The sequence below is a fragment of the Salmo salar genome, chromosome ssa09, assembly GCF_905237065.1.
Source record: "Salmo salar chromosome ssa09, Ssal_v3.1, whole genome shotgun sequence".
Taxonomy (NCBI): domain Eukaryota; kingdom Metazoa; phylum Chordata; class Actinopteri; order Salmoniformes; family Salmonidae; genus Salmo; species Salmo salar.
Genome location: NC_059450.1, coordinates 121,206,204 through 121,222,018, shown reverse-complemented (window position 1 = coordinate 121,222,018; position 15,815 = coordinate 121,206,204). Strand labels below are relative to the sequence as shown.

The window sequence follows — 15,815 nt, the reverse complement described above, 5'->3', positions numbered from 1 at the left end:
CAGATGAAACAATGTTTTTTCAATATTATATCCTTTTAATAACAAGCTCGCTCAGCCTCCAAACAACAGCCACCTGAGGACACGGTCACAGACACCCATCGGTACAGTCAAGCTAATGAGATTGCCGGCGGCTAAATTATGTTTTCAAGGAAGAGGAACTGCTGCTACAAAATGGGAAGCAACTCTATCCAATAAACCGATGCAAAAAAAGAAACATGAGTAAAAAAGAAAGAGGCAACTAACTATACACTGCAGCCCTAGTACATAGTACAGTACAAACCATTCAAATAATACATGAATCAATTCATAAGCTAAGGGGTTTATGGGTGTTTTCACATTAGGTCCTCTTTAAAAGAACCAATCTTAGTCCTCTTTAAAGTCAACTCTGGGGTAAAAAAAGAAAAGCTAAAGTTCCCTTTCCAGTTCCCTTCACCTATTTTGTGGAACGAGTCCTCTTTGCATTCACATTTCTATGTTTAGAAAGGAATCAAAATATTTTTTCAACATCTACTCTGGGTTTTTACAAAGTGCAAAGTTCAATCAGAATGTGTTATTGGACAGCTAGATATACCTACTTACATTTTGGAAGCTAACAGATTGCATTTAGTTAAAATATGATACATAATAATTGCAATCAAAAGATGCTATTGACATGTACATTTGATTGGTAACAGAATAAATTAGAGGTTGACCAATTAATCGGCATGGGTGATTAATTAAGACCGATTTCAAGTTTTCATAACAATCAGTAATCGCCATTTTTGGACTCCGATTATGGCCGATTACATTGCATTCCACGAGGAAACTGTGTAGCAGGCTGACCACCTGTTACGCGAGTGCAGCAAGGAGCCAAGGTAAGTTGCTAGCTAGCATTAAACTTATCTTATAAAATCAATCTTCACAGAATCACTAGTTAACTACACATGGTTGATGATATTACTAGGTTAACTAGCTTGTCCTGCGTTGCATATAATCAATGCGGGGCCTGTTAATTTATCATTGAATCACAGCCTACTTCGCCAAATGGGAGACGATTTAACAAATGCGCATTCGCGGAAAAAACACAATCGTTGCACGAATGTACCTAACCATAAACATCAATGCCTTTCTTAAAATCAATGCACAGAAGTATATTTTTTTAAACCTGCATATTTAGTGTAAAGAAATTCATGTTAGCAGGCAATATTAACTAGGAAAATTGTGTCACTTCTCTTGTGTTCATTGCACGCAGAGTCAGGGTATATGCAACAGTTTGGGCCGCCTGGCTTGTTGCGAACTAATTTGCCAGAATTTTACATAATTATGACATAACATTGAAGGTTGTGCAATGTAACAGCAATATTTAGACTTAGGGATGCCACCCGTTCGATAAAATACGGAGCAGTTCCGTATTTCATTGAAAGAATAAACGTTTTGTTTTTGAAATGACAGTTTCCGGATTTGACCATATTAATGACCAAAGGCTTGTATTTCTGTGTTTATTATATTATAATTAAGTCTATGATTTGATATTTGATAGAGCAGTCTGACTGAGCGGTGGTAGGCGGCAGCAGGCTTGTAAGCATTCATTCAAACTTTACTGCGTTTGCCAGCAGCTCTTAGCAATGCTTGATTCACAGTGCTGTTTATGACTTTATAACTGTTTATAACTCCTAAGATTAGGCTGGCAATACTAAAGTGCCAATTAGAACACCCAATGGTCAAAGGTATATGAAATACAAATGGTATAGAGACAAATAGTTGACGCGTCATACTTCCTATAATAACTACAACCTAAAACTTCTTAACTGGGAATATTGAAGAACTGGGAATATTGAACCACCAGCTTTCATATGTTCTTATGTTCTGAGCAAGGAACTTAAACGTTAGCTTTTTTACATGGTACATATTGCACTTTTACTTTCTTCTCCAACACAGTGTTTTTGCATTATTTAAACCAAATTGAGCATGTTTCATTATTTATTTGAGACTAAATAGATTTTATTTATGTATTATATTAAGTTAAAATAAAAGTTTTCATTCAATATTGTTGTAATTGTCATTATTACAAAAATATATAAAAAGCGTCTGATTAATCGGTATCGGCTTATTTTGGTCCTTCAATAATCGGCGTCGAAAAATCATAATCGGTCGACCTCTAGAATAAATAGCAATAGAATAACTGCGGACTAAATAATGTGGTAACTGAAAATTGTACACCAAAGGTAGGCTACTGCTCCTTTAAGAGCTGGAATATGTTGTGATTCTCACCAAATATACACTACATGACCAAAAGTATGTGGACACCTGCTCGTCAAACATCTAATTTCAAAATCATTGGCATCAATATGGAGGCCTAATCACCCAACATCAGTGCCTGACCTCACTAATGCTCTTGTGGCTGAATGGAAGCAAGTCCCCCATTTGCTCTTCTGGGAAGGCTTTCCACTAGATGTTGGAACATTGCAGCGGGGACTTGCTTCCATTCAGCCACAACCACATTAGTGAGGTAGGGCACTGATGTTGGGTGATTAGGCCTGGCTCGCAATCGGCGTTCCAATTCATACCAAAGGTGTTCGATGGGGTTGAAGTCAGGGCTCTATGCAGGCCAGTCAAGTTCATCCACACCGATCTCGACAAACCATTTCTGTATGGACCTTGCTTTGTGCGCAGGGGCATCGTCTATCGTGAGGGGTTATGGCAAGGGGAACGGTGTTGCAGTAGTCTAGTGTGAGGGGTTATGGCAGTGGGAACGGTGTTGCAGTAGTCTAGTGTTTTTTATTTATTTTTATTTCACCTTTATTTAACCAGGTAGGCCAGTTGAGAACAAGTTCTCATTTACAACTGCGACCTGGCCAAGATAAAGCAAAAGCATTGCGACACAATCAACAACATAGAGTTACACATGGAATAAACAAACATACAGTCAATAACACAATAAGAAAAATAATCTATATACAGTGTGTGCAAATGAGGTAAAATTAGGGAGGTAAGGCAATAAATAGGCCGTAGTGGCGGAATAATTACAATTTAGCAATTAAACACTGGAGTGATAGATGTGCAGAAGATGAATGTGCAAGTTGAGATATTGGGGTGCAAAGGAGCAAAACAATAAATAAATAACAATATGGGGATGAGGTAGTTGGATGGGCTATTTACAGATGGGTTATGTACAGGTGCAGTGATCTGTGAGCTGCTCTGACAGCTGGTGCTTAAAGTTAGTGAGGGAGATATGAGTCTCCAGTTTCAGTGATTTTTGAAATTCTTTCCAGTCATTGGCAGCAGAGAACTGGAAGGAAAGGCGGCCAAAAGAGGAATAGGCTTTGGGGGTGACCAGTGAAATATACCTGCTGGAGCGCATGCTATGGGTGGGTGCTGCTATGGTGACCAGTGAGCTGAGACAAGGCGGGGCTTTACCTAGCAAAGACTTATAGATGACGTGGCGCCAGTGGGTTTGGCGACGAATATGAAGCGAGGGCCAGCCAACGAGAGCATACAGGTCGCAGTGGTGGGTAGTATATGGGGCTTTGGTGACAAAATGGATGGCACTGTGATAGACTGCATCCAATTTGCTGAGTAGAGTGTTGGAGGCTATTTTGTCAATGACATCGCAGAAGTCAAGGATCGGTAGGATAGTCAGTTTTACGAGGGTATGTTTGGCAGCATGAGTGAAGGATGCTTTGTTGTGAAATAGGAAGCTGATTCTAGATTTAATTTTGGATTGGAGATGCTTAATGTGAGTCTGGAAGGAGAGTTTACAGTCTAACCAGACACCCAGGTATTTGTAGTTGTCCACATATTCTAAGTCAGAACCGTCCAGAAAAGTGATGCTGGACAGGCGGGCAGGTGCGGGCAGCGATCGGTTGAAGAGCATGCATTTAGTTTTACTTGCATTTAAGAGCAGTTGGAGGCCACAGAAGGAGAGTTGTATAGCATTGAAGCTCGTCTGGAGGTTAGTTAACACAGTGTCCAAAGAAGGAACAGAAGTGTACAGAATGGTGTCGTCTGCGTAGAGGTGGATCAGAGAATCACCAGCAGCAAGAGCGACATCATTGATGTATACAGAGAAGAGAGTCGGCCCGCAAATTGAACCCTGTGAAACCCCCATAGAGACTGCCAGAGGTCCGGACAACAGGCCCTCCGATTTGACACACTGAACTCTGTCTGAGAAGTAGTTGCTGAACCAGGCGAGGCAGTCATTTGAGAAACCAAGACTGTTGAGTCTGCCGATAAGAACGTGGTGATTGACAGAGTCGAAAGCCTTGGCCAGGTCGATGAATACAGCTGCACAGTATTGTCTTTTATCGATGGTGGTTATGATATCGTTTAGGACCTTGAGCGTGGCTGAGGTGCACCCATGACCAGCTCGGAAAACCAGATTGCATAGCGGAGAAGGTACGGTGGGATTCGAAACGGTCAGTGATCTGTTTGTTAACTTGGCTTTCGAAGACCTTAGAAAGGCAGGGTAGGATAGATATAGGTATGTAACAGTTTGGGTCTAGAGTGTCTCCCGCTTTGAAGAGGGCGATGACCGCTGCAGCTTTCCAATCATTGGGGATCTCAGACGATACGAAAGAGAGGTTGAACAGGCTAGTAATAAGGGTTGCAACAATTGCGGCAGATCATTTTAGAAAGAGAGGGTCCAGATTGTCTAGCCCAGCTGATTTGTAGGGGTCCAGATGTTGTAGCTCTTTCAGAACATGGATTTGGGTGAATGAGAAATGGGGGAGGTTTGGGCAAGTTGCTGTGGGGGGTGCAGGGCTGTTGACCGGGGTAGGGGTAGCCAGGTGGATAGCATGGCCAGCCGTGGAAAAATGCTTATTGAAATTCTCAATTATCGTGTATTATCGATGGTGACAGTGTTTCCTAGCCTCAGTGCAGAATTGTTGGGAGTTTGTGCTACAGGATGCAAATTTCTGTTTGAAAAAGCTTGCCTATGCTTTCCTAACTGCCTGTGTATATTGGTTCCTAACTTCCCTGAAAAGTTGCATATCGCAGGGGCTGGTCGATGCTAATGCAATACGCCACAGGATGTTTTTGTGCTGGTCAAGGGCAGTCAGGTCTGGAGTGAACCAACCATCTGTTCTGGGTCTACATTTTTTGAATGGGGCATGCTTATTTAAGATGGTAAGGAAGGCACTTTTAATGAATAACCAGGCATCCTCTACTGACGGGATGAGGTCAATATCCTTCCAGGATACCCGGGCCAGGTTGATTAGAAAGGCCTGCTCGCTGAAGTGTTTTTGGGAGCGTTTGACAGTGATGAGGGGTGGTCGTTTGACCGCAGACCCATTACGGATGCAGGCAATGAGGCAGTGATCGCTGAGATCTTGGTTGAAAACAGCAGAGGTGTATTTGGAGGGCAAGTTGGTTAGGATGATATCTATGAGGGTGCCCGTGTTTACGGATTAGGGGTTGTACCTGGTGGGTTCATTAATCATTTGTGTGAGATTGAGGGCATCAAGCTTATATTGTAGGGTGGCCGGGGTGTTAAGCATGTCACAGTTTAGGTCACCTAGCAGCACGAGCTATGAAGATAGATGAGGGCAATCAATTCCCATATGGTGTCCAGGGCACAGCTGGGGGCAGAAGGTGGTCTATAACAAGCGGCAACGGTGAGAGACTTGTTTCTGGAAAGGTGGATTTTTAGAAGTAGAAGCTCGAATTGTTTGGGCACAGACCTGGATAGTATGACAGAACTCTGCAGGCTGTCTCTGCAGTAGATTGCAACTCCGACACCCTTGGGCAGTTCTATCTTGTCGGAAAATGTTATAGTTAGGGATGGAAATTTCAGGAATTTTGTTGGCCTTCCTAAGCCAGGATTCAGACACGGCTAGGACATCCAGGTTGGCAGAGTGTGCTAAAGCAGTGAGTAAAACAAAGTTAGGGAGCAGGCTTCTAATGTTAACATGCATGAAACCAAGGCTTTTACGGTTACAGAAATCAACAAATGAGAGCGCCTGGGGAATGGGAGTGGAGCTAGGTGCTGCAGGGTCTGGATTAACCTCTACATCACCAGAGGAACAAAGGAGGTGTAGGATAAGGGTACGGCTAAAGGCTATAAGAACTGGTCATCTAGTGTGTTCGGAACAGAGAGTAAAAGGAACAGGTTTCTGGGCACGGAAGACTAGATTCAAGGCATAATGTACAGACAAGGGTATGGTAGGATGTGAATACAGTGGAGGTAAACCTAGGCATTGAGTGACGATGAGAGAGGTTTTTCTCTAGAGACATCATTTAGACCAGGTGAGGTCACCACATGTGTGGGAGGTGAAACAAAAGGGCTAGCTAAGGCATATTGAGCAGGGCTGGAGTCTCTACAGTGAAATAAGACAATAATCACTAACCAAAACAGCAATGGACAAGACATATTGACTTTTGGGAGAGGCATGCGTAGCCGAGTGATCATAGGGACCCGTAGGAGGCTAGGCGTGCTGGAGACACGGCAATTCAGACAGCAAGCGGGCCGGGGCTAGCAGGCTAGCAGAAGGACCTTAGGGGGGACATCGCGACGGAAGAAGTCTGTTGTAGCCCCCTTGGAAGGTTACGTCGGCAGACCAGTCGTGTTGGATTGGCAGGGCTCCGGTAAGGCAGTAAAAGGGTCCAAGCCAATTGGCAAAATAGTGTGAGGGGTTATGGCAGGGGGAACGGTGTTGCAGTAGTCTAGTGTGAGGGGTTATGGCAGCAGGAACGGTGTTGCAGTCGTCTAGTGTGAGGGGTTATGGCAGCGGGAACGGTGTTGCAGTCGTATAGTGTGAGGGGTTATGGCAGGGGAAACGGTGTTGCAGTAGACTAGTGTGAGGGGTTATGGCAGGGGGAACGGTGTTGCAGTAAACTAGAGTGAGGGGTTATGGCAGGGGGAACGGTGTTGCATTAGTCTAGTGTAAGGGGTTATGGCAGGGCTTTGTGTTCACATCGTCTTAAAAAAAGGGAACCGGACCACTGAATTCAAGCAAACTGAACTCGAGATGGTCTCAGTTCGGTTCGCTTCGGGGGCTCTTTTGAGGGGTCTGAGTTCCTTTGGAGTGTTTACACTGCACAAAAAAATATGTGAACCGCACTGTGTTCACAAAAATTTGCTGAAAGGGACCAAGTGTGAAAACACTGTAAGTCATTAGCTGCCATTTAGGGGCGTGCAGAGGGTAGAGTCTCACATTGTGGGTTAGTTTAATTTGTGGAGGTGCATCAGGTCCACATGATCAACAACACAATGCAGCTGACTGGGTGGGAGCCTAATAGCGGGAAAATGTATTTCTGTGCAGGCACAGCTGCCCGATTTCCCTGGGTGGACCCAGCTCAGCAAGCAAGTGTGTACCATTGTATTGTGCCGGTTAAATGATTGAATGAAAAATGTATCGAAAAATGAATGACATTCAGCAGGGATATAATTATTATTGGAGTCGTGGACTGTAATTGTAGCAACATTCTCAGGTCAGAATCCAGTTATGAAATAAGTGCATTGTTTGTGTGTGTGTGTGTGTGTGTGTGTGCGCGTGTAGGTTTGCGTGGAGTATTAAGTACTTTTAGGTTTGCACTTATCTACCTACAACTGCAAGTTACTAAAATGGCTGTAACTCCAATTGAATAGCTTTCCAATTCTCTCCTAAGTTCCGGCAGCAGGGTTCATAATGAATGCTTTGCTGCCACACTCTCCCAACAATACAATACAACTTGCAAAGTGCTCTTTGACAGAATGTGTTTCATCAGACCAGAGGACATTTCTCCAAAAAGTACGATCTTTGTCCCCATGTGCAGTTGCAAACCGTAGTCTGGGTTTTTTATGGCGGTTTTGGAGCAGTGGCTTCTTCCTTGCTGAGCGGCCTTTCAGGTTATGTCGATATAGGACTCGGTTTGCATATAGACATAGATAATTTTGTACCCGTTTCCTCCAGCATCTTCACAAGGTCCTTTGCTGTTGTTCTGGGATTGATTTGCACTTTTCGCACCAAAGTACGTTCATCTTTAGGAGACAGAATGCATCTACTTCCTGAGCGGTATGATGGCTGCGTGGTCCCATGGTGTTTACACTTGCGTACAATTTTTTGTACAGATGAATGTGGTACCTTCAGGCGTTTGGAAATTGCTCCCAAGGATGAACCAGACTTGTGGAGGTCTACAATTTTTTTCTGAGGTCTTGGCTGATTTCTTTTGATTTTCCCATGATGTCAAGCAAAGAGGCACTGAGTTTGAAGGTAGGCCTTGATTTACATCCACAGGTACACCTCCAATTGACTCAAATTATGTCAATTAGCCTATCAGAAGCTACTAAAGCCATGACATAATTTTCTGGAATTTTCCAAGCTGTTTAGAGGCACAGTCAACTTAGTGTATGTAAACTTCTGACCCACTGGAATTGTGATACAGTGAATTATAAGTGAAATAATCTGTATGTAAACAATTGTTGGAAAAATTACTTGTGTCATGCACAAAGTAGATGTCCTAACCGACTTGCCAAAACTATAGTTTGTTAACAAGAAATTTGTGTAGTGGTTGTTAAACTAGTTTTAATGACTCCAACTAAGTGTATGTAAACTTCCGACTTCAACTGTACTAGCCTACTCACTGCATCAGGGTGTAAAATTACCCATTCTATTGAAATGCACCTCTCAGGAGTCAAAATGCAGCGAGAATGTTAAACATGCCTCAGCAGCAAACTCCCCATTCATATCCTTCCAATCTACAGAAACAACATCATGCCACTCCTCTCTTCACTAACAAACAGCACATTTCTAAACTCATTTCATGGTTTGAGATGGTAAATGTAATGCATACAATGTCATTAGGTACAGTATTGTAAGATCTTAGCTGCGTTGAAATGCTTCAACATCACACGGCTATAGTAAAGTAGATCAAATACAAAGTTACAACTGAAATCAATTTGTGCAGAAATCCCAGCGCATGTTGAGTTACAGTCCAAACTGCCCCTCTCTATTGGAGTTCGCTGTACTCTGTGTTTCTTTGCTACTCTGTACAGTCACGGACTGACCGGCCCTGTTCACATGTGCCGCATGTCAATCTGACAGCAACAGTCAACACTGAGGACCTGAGTGGAAGTGTGGACGTGGGGAGAGTATCAGGGGTGTATGTGTGTGTACTTATGTGTGTGTGCCTGTTTGTGCGTGCATGTCTGTGTGTGTGTGTCTATGTGTGTCTGTGCACCTGTGTGTGTGTGGAAACATTACCACAGAGTACCAGCAGTTCCCAGAGCGTGATTCTCTGCTACTCCAGGCAGAAAGACAGCAGATAATTACCCAGAGCTAGCTGGTTGTCTGGTGGCTCCCTGACAGACAGGAAAATTGCCCTGCTGCATTTAAGAGGACATGCAGCACTCTTAACAGTCAACCTCCTGACCATTTAAAACACACAAATGAAGTGACCGAAGTGTTAAGTCCTTGGGTTTCCTGGAACTGGATAAGTGCGACGCAGTTCATATGTATCGAAGGTGCCATCTATTGGAAAGGAAGTAGAAAGTCTCTAGGAAAAGACGTGTACATATGTAGCCTGTTCTCACACATCTGTTTGTGCTTTAGCCAAGTTCTGTCGGGTATGTTGTAATGCCAAACATGTATGACATGAAGTTTGCTAAAGCACACACAGCAGGCGACCAAGCTAGGCCATACGAACATCTGTGAAATGCCTGCTAGAAGAGTGTGTGAAGTGTAAGGTTCACTCTCAATCAAGTTCAATATCTTCAAAACATTTTCAACCTTCATCCTTTAGTTAGTGATTCTCACATATGGTAAGATGACTGTGTTGTGACTTTACTTTCATTATTCTGGTGACTGTTATTTATTAAATCCACTAACTATGTTTAATTGTTACCCAATTAAATTAATCATGTAACAATTAACTCATTAGGAATTTGGGGCACCATAGAAGAGGTTGTTTAAAGAGTTACCATCTCCCGAATTAAACTCTATAAAGGTCTTTACCTATCACATCCATAAAACAGTCAACATAAAAATCATAACCTCTTACCGTAACATCATGCATCTGCAACAACCCCAGCCTTACTCATGACTCAGTACTACAACAATTGGTTTAATTATTTATTTACTAGCTAACTTAATAATAACAGGATAACATACACAATTACTACATGAGAAAGGTCCCTAGCAAACTTCTACAATATGGTGGCTTTCTACACAACAACATGGAGAGGGAGAGAGAGCGAGAGAGAGAAAGACACTTATGATCGATACATTTCAGAACAATTCTCACAGTAATCATATAGTTTGCACACCAACCGCCGCCCATTTGGAATAAGAAATTATGAATGTATTTACGTGTGAGTGCCTTTGTTTGGTCAGAACCATCCCTCCTTAGGAAGGTTGTTGGTCTTTCAGTGGCAAGCTGTGATTGTCCAAAAGGGGTCTCCCCTTTCCCGTCTTCTACTGTTGTTCACTCTGGAAGATAGCTAGCCAGCCGTGTCGACGGTTCCCACTGGCGATGAGCGTAGTAGGATAGTCTCACTTCGATTCACTTTTCTAGATATCGGATTCAAGACAGCTGTCTCAGTGATTGTCTGAGAGGGGAGTTTGTTTCCCCCTCGTGTTGGTATTCAGGATTCGGAACACAATGGACATGAACGGCAGCTTGCCGTCTCTCTGGTCTAAAGGAATGTGAGTTTATTTTTTCACCTCGTGTAGAGGTTCAAAGTTCAAACCATTTCAAACATGTAGCTCCCGACTCACGTTTCCTGGTCTAATGTTAATTTCGTTACCAAGCCTTTTTATGCACTCTGGCCAAATAGGACGGTTCCGTCAGTCTGACATGCTCTCTGACCTCACTCGGGGCGTGGCTACTTACTTATGCACAGTTTATAGGAAATATATTAAATTATAACCTCCTAAAAATCACATTCCTATCTTAACAAAAATACGTTCATAATTGCTCATAATATATGCATAACGTATTGGATGGAAACTTGACAGATAAAGGGATATACTTTCCAAGTGACATCACAAAATAGAAACCAATATGACATTCATTTTCTATAGCTTCCCACTGACCACCTTCTTATGTTAGTTTTTATTGTTCCAGTATTCACATTTGACCGTGTTAGGGTTTCGGCGGGAAAAGCATGTTAACAAAGCACATTCCTTTTGCCAATACTGGAGGGGAAAAGAGAGTCTTCTTCTACTTAAATTTACGACAGTGCGTGAGGTGTCAAAACCCCCACACCAGTTCCCTAATCCCCTCTCCTGTGGGGGAGAGAAAGTCTGGTTACTGTCAGCCATTGCTGATCTGACCCATTCTGATCCTCACAGGACAGTCATGACAACTGTTTGTAGAGAGACTAACAGACCGGATTCATTTCTTCATTTCTTGTCTTAATGGAGTACAGATGGATTCTTCCACATTCTTAGCCTTCCAAGTCAGTTTACCAGCATTCTTTGCAGACGGTAGGCCACTCATTTTAATCAAGACAAAATATTGATTTGATTTTAAAATTATTATTTCTGAGTGATCGAGTCATTTTTTTCTTCTTCAATTGAATCTAGCACATGCATCAAGAGATGTCTTCATAAATGAACCCCTCACATTAACACGAGTAAAATGACATGTGTGGCAATGAGACGTTCATTGTAACAATGTGTTCCTGTTCAAAGGACACTGACGAGAAAAAGATTGGTAAAATACAGAAAGGAGTACAGCCAGGAAGCTGGGGTAAAACAGTTCAGCATTTCAGTTCTACTTGTTATTATGGTGCAACATTTTTTGGAGACTATTCATAAAAATTCTGCTCGCTATGGGGATTTATGAAATTTATGAAAGCCTTTGAGGAAAATATGATAAAACCTGACACTAACAACACATCCACAACATTAGTCTTCGCTATGAATAGTGAAATTGGTTTGTTGCTATGGAAACACGGCACACTCTGGCAATTTATATTGCTATCTGACAATAAGGTATTTTTCCTCCGAACAATGGATTTGTAAGTGCACACTCTCCGCTCTCAACGCAAGGCAGATTCTGTTTAATTAGCTTGCTGTTCATTGCTAAATGCAGGTAAACAGACAAAATATGGATAAGCCTTTATTTTTTTCCAGAATTTAAAACCCCCAAATCATTTAACACCAGCAGGAACAAAAACCCCTGCTCCAGCCTGCTGAGTGACGCCCCCAAAAGTTCAAGAGAAATCTGCAGATAAGCTCCCCTGTAGTACAACCTCATTATAAGCCAAAGCAGACAAACTGGAGTTCCATCTGTCTCCAGTCTACTTCCTTAATAATGAGCTTTTAGTTATGCACGGCACTGAGCAGAGCCTAGTGTTATTCATTGGAGCTACCTATCCCCAAGAGTTTGATTTCTGTCGCATTTAGTCCCATCATTGGAAAGCTTGAAACACCAAGCCAAGCACAAAAAAGCTTTCCTGTTGGCTCGTGGCAACACCACACCTGATCTGGCTTCTTCGTGATCAAAGTCGTTGAGCCATGAAGGAATTTAAGTGGCAGGGAGAAATTATGAAATTTCAATGTTTATGATTCAGTGAAAAAGGCCCAATGTTATTTGCTTCACGTAGTTTAGTGGAAATGCCGTGAAATACAGTCCATTTCACATGCCGCTAGTTACAGCAGGGGCTAATGTCAAGTTTAGCTATTTACTTACTCTCAATTAAACACTTCAACCATTCTACTATGACAAACACAGTACAGAATATATTATTGGAGGCTGAAACGTTACAATGGAAAGACTTTACTAGATAACATGGTTCAAATGGATCATTTTGAAGGTCACTCAACATTCTAATATCTTACTGTGTGCATAGCTAACAACATGGGGCATAGGTAGGGCCCACCACCACGTCGGTCACGAGTCATGACGGCAGTCAAATTCCACGTGATCGTTTAGTCAAGGTATTTAGGCTTCTCAAAGCTCTAATGCGGCTAATGGTCATTAGTAGCCTACCAAACTTGCTAACTGCCCGGTACTCAGCACTCTATTGTCCCTCTAATCACTTTGACATCATGCAAATGCATTCTAAAATCTAATCAAACACTTAATGAGAACCCATGAGCTCATGTTGCGCAATATTTCTTTAGGCTATGCATTTGCGTGAAACAACAGAGTGATGGCCTCTATTAAAAAGAGGAGGATCCCATCAGCTTTCTATAGGTTAGGCCTACTATATTTCTTTCTCAATTTTCATAATAGTAAGCACATTGCTCTTTTCAATATAGCCTACCTGTCTGGCATGAAAAGTAACCACGTTAACCTCTATGGGCTAGGTGGGACGCTAGCGTGCCACCCGTGGTGCACTCCATCAACAGCAGGTGCATTTCAAGAGCGGCAAATTTGAATCCAAATAAATGTCAAAATTCAAATTTTTCAAAAATACAACTATTTTACACCATTTGAAAGATAAACATCTCCTTAATCTAACCACGTTTTACGATTTCAAAAAGGTTTTACGCCGAAAGCATAAATTTAGAGTATGTTAGGACAGTACATTTACAAGAGTTGTGTGTAATGTTTTGTCAAGTCAAAGACAGGGTCACCAAAACCATAAAACCAGCTAAAATGATGCACTAACCTTTTACAATCTCCATCAGATGACACTCCTAGGACATTATGTTAGACAATGCATGCATTTTTAATTCTATCAAGTTCATATTTATATCCAAAAACAGCGTTTTACTATGGCATTGATGTTGAGGAAATCGTTTCCCTCCAATAACCGGCAGTCAAGTCAGCGTCACAAATTAAATAATTAAAATTAGAAAACATTGGTAAAATATTATATTGTCATTTAAAGAATTATAGATTTACATCTCTTGAACGCAATCAACTTGCCAGATTTAAAAATAACCTTACTGGGAAATCACACTTTGCAATAATCTGAGCACTGCGCCCAGAAAAATACGCGTTGCGATACAGACTAGACGTCATGTTGGGGAGATCTAAAATCGAAAATACTATGTAAATAATCCATTACCTTTGATTCTCTTCATCAGATGTCACTTCCAGGTATCACAGGTCCATAACGAATGTAGTTTTGTTCAAAAAAGCTCATCATTTATGTCCAAAAATCTCCGTCTTGTTAGCACATGATCTAAGCCAGCCGGACTTCTCGTCATGAACGAGGGGAAAAAATATATTTCCGTTCGTTCAAACATGTCAAACGTTGTATAGCATAAATCATTAGGGCCTTTTTAACCAGAACATGAATAATATTCAAGGTGGACGAATGCATACTCTTTTATAACGTATTGGAACGAGGGTACCCAACATGAACTCGCGCGCCAGGTGTCTAATGGGACATCATCGTTCCATGGCTCTTGTTCGGTCAGATCTCCCTCCAGAAGACTCAAAACACTTTGTAAAGGCTGGTGACATCTAGTGGAAGCAATAGGAAGTGACAAAATATTCCTCAGCCCCTGTGTTTTTCAATGGGATAGGTTTAAAGTCAATACAACACATCAGGTATCCACTTCCTGTCAGAAAATGTCTCAGGGTTTTGCCTGCCAAATGAGTTCTGTTATACTCACAGACACCATTCAAACAGTTTTAGAAACTTTAGAGTGTTTTCTATCCATATATAATAAGTATATGCATATTCTAGTTACTGGGTAGGATTAGTAACCAGATTAAATCGGGTACATTTTTTTTATCCAGACGTGCAAATGCTGCCCCCTAGCCCTAACAGGTTAAAGCGTCCTCCATTCGCTATTTAAGTGCATAGATTACATGTTTTTTTCCCCTTGCCCCTGTTTCGAGACAGGTGCATGATAAAGGTCCATTCTAAAGGAAAACACATTTCACACATGCAGTACCAGTCAAATGTTTGGACACACCTACTCATTCAAGGGTTTTTCTTAATTTTTACTATTTTCAAAATTGTAGAATAATAGTGAAGACATCAATACTATGAAATAACACATATGGAATCATGTAGTAGGCAAAAAAGTGTTCAACAAATCAAAATATATTTTGTATATTAGATTCTTCAAAGTAGACAGCCTTTTCCTTGATGACAGCTTTGCACACTCTTGACATTCTCTCCACCAGCTTCATGAGGTAGTCACCAGGAATGCATTTCAATTAACAGATATGCCTTGTTAAAAGTTAATTTGTGGAATTTCTTTCCTTCTTAATGCCAATCAGCCAATCAGTTGTTTTGTGACAAGGTAAAATTGGTAAAAGACCAAGTCCATATCCACACTCCCTCAAATCGATTGGAGAAAATATCCTTTTTATTTTATTTAGCTATGTTCAATTGTATTCTTCATACTATAAAATAATACCATGGAATTGTAAGCAAATCATGTCTGGTAAATTAACTAGTGTAGCTCACAGGCATATGACATAACCAGATCAGGGCCTAACATAAGGACAACTCAGAGTATGCTATTCTGTTCTTCTGAAATAAACTACATTTTCTTCAAATCATGTTTCTTTAGACCTGTCTAAAACAAATCATGGATTTATTGTGATGGTGTAGGCTATATTACATGGATTTATACTCGTTAAAATGTAGATGTTCCAAAGGTCTGCATCAGTGGCTTGAAGGCTATGCATGGAAGCCAGGAAATGCTAAATGTGTTTCTTAATTAACCGTGAGACCGGCAGTTATTTGCTTGACAATAACCGGCTGACAAAATGTCATGAGCATCACAGCCCTAGGCATTGGTAGGAAACTGTTGCATTGCCATTCTTACCTCTAACAACCTTATAAGCTATGAATATGAAGCATTACTTTGTCAGGAACCAAAAACCATGGTCTATTGCCAACTGTTCACCCCCCACCCCCAAAAATACATGCCATTAAAACCTCTCTCTAGACCTAGTGCAGAATCAACTTGATGTTGTGGCTATGTGTGGGAACAGCA

The 15,815-nt window shown here is 41.5% G+C and overlaps 1 protein-coding gene across 3 annotated transcripts in view; it reads right to left on the bottom strand.

The window, feature by feature from the left end:
• Positions 1-15,815, bottom strand: part of LOC106612642 (limbic system-associated membrane protein) — a 1,101,661-nt gene that overhangs the window by 69,291 nt on the left and 1,016,555 nt on the right. The gene's annotated exons all lie outside the window — the stretch shown is intronic.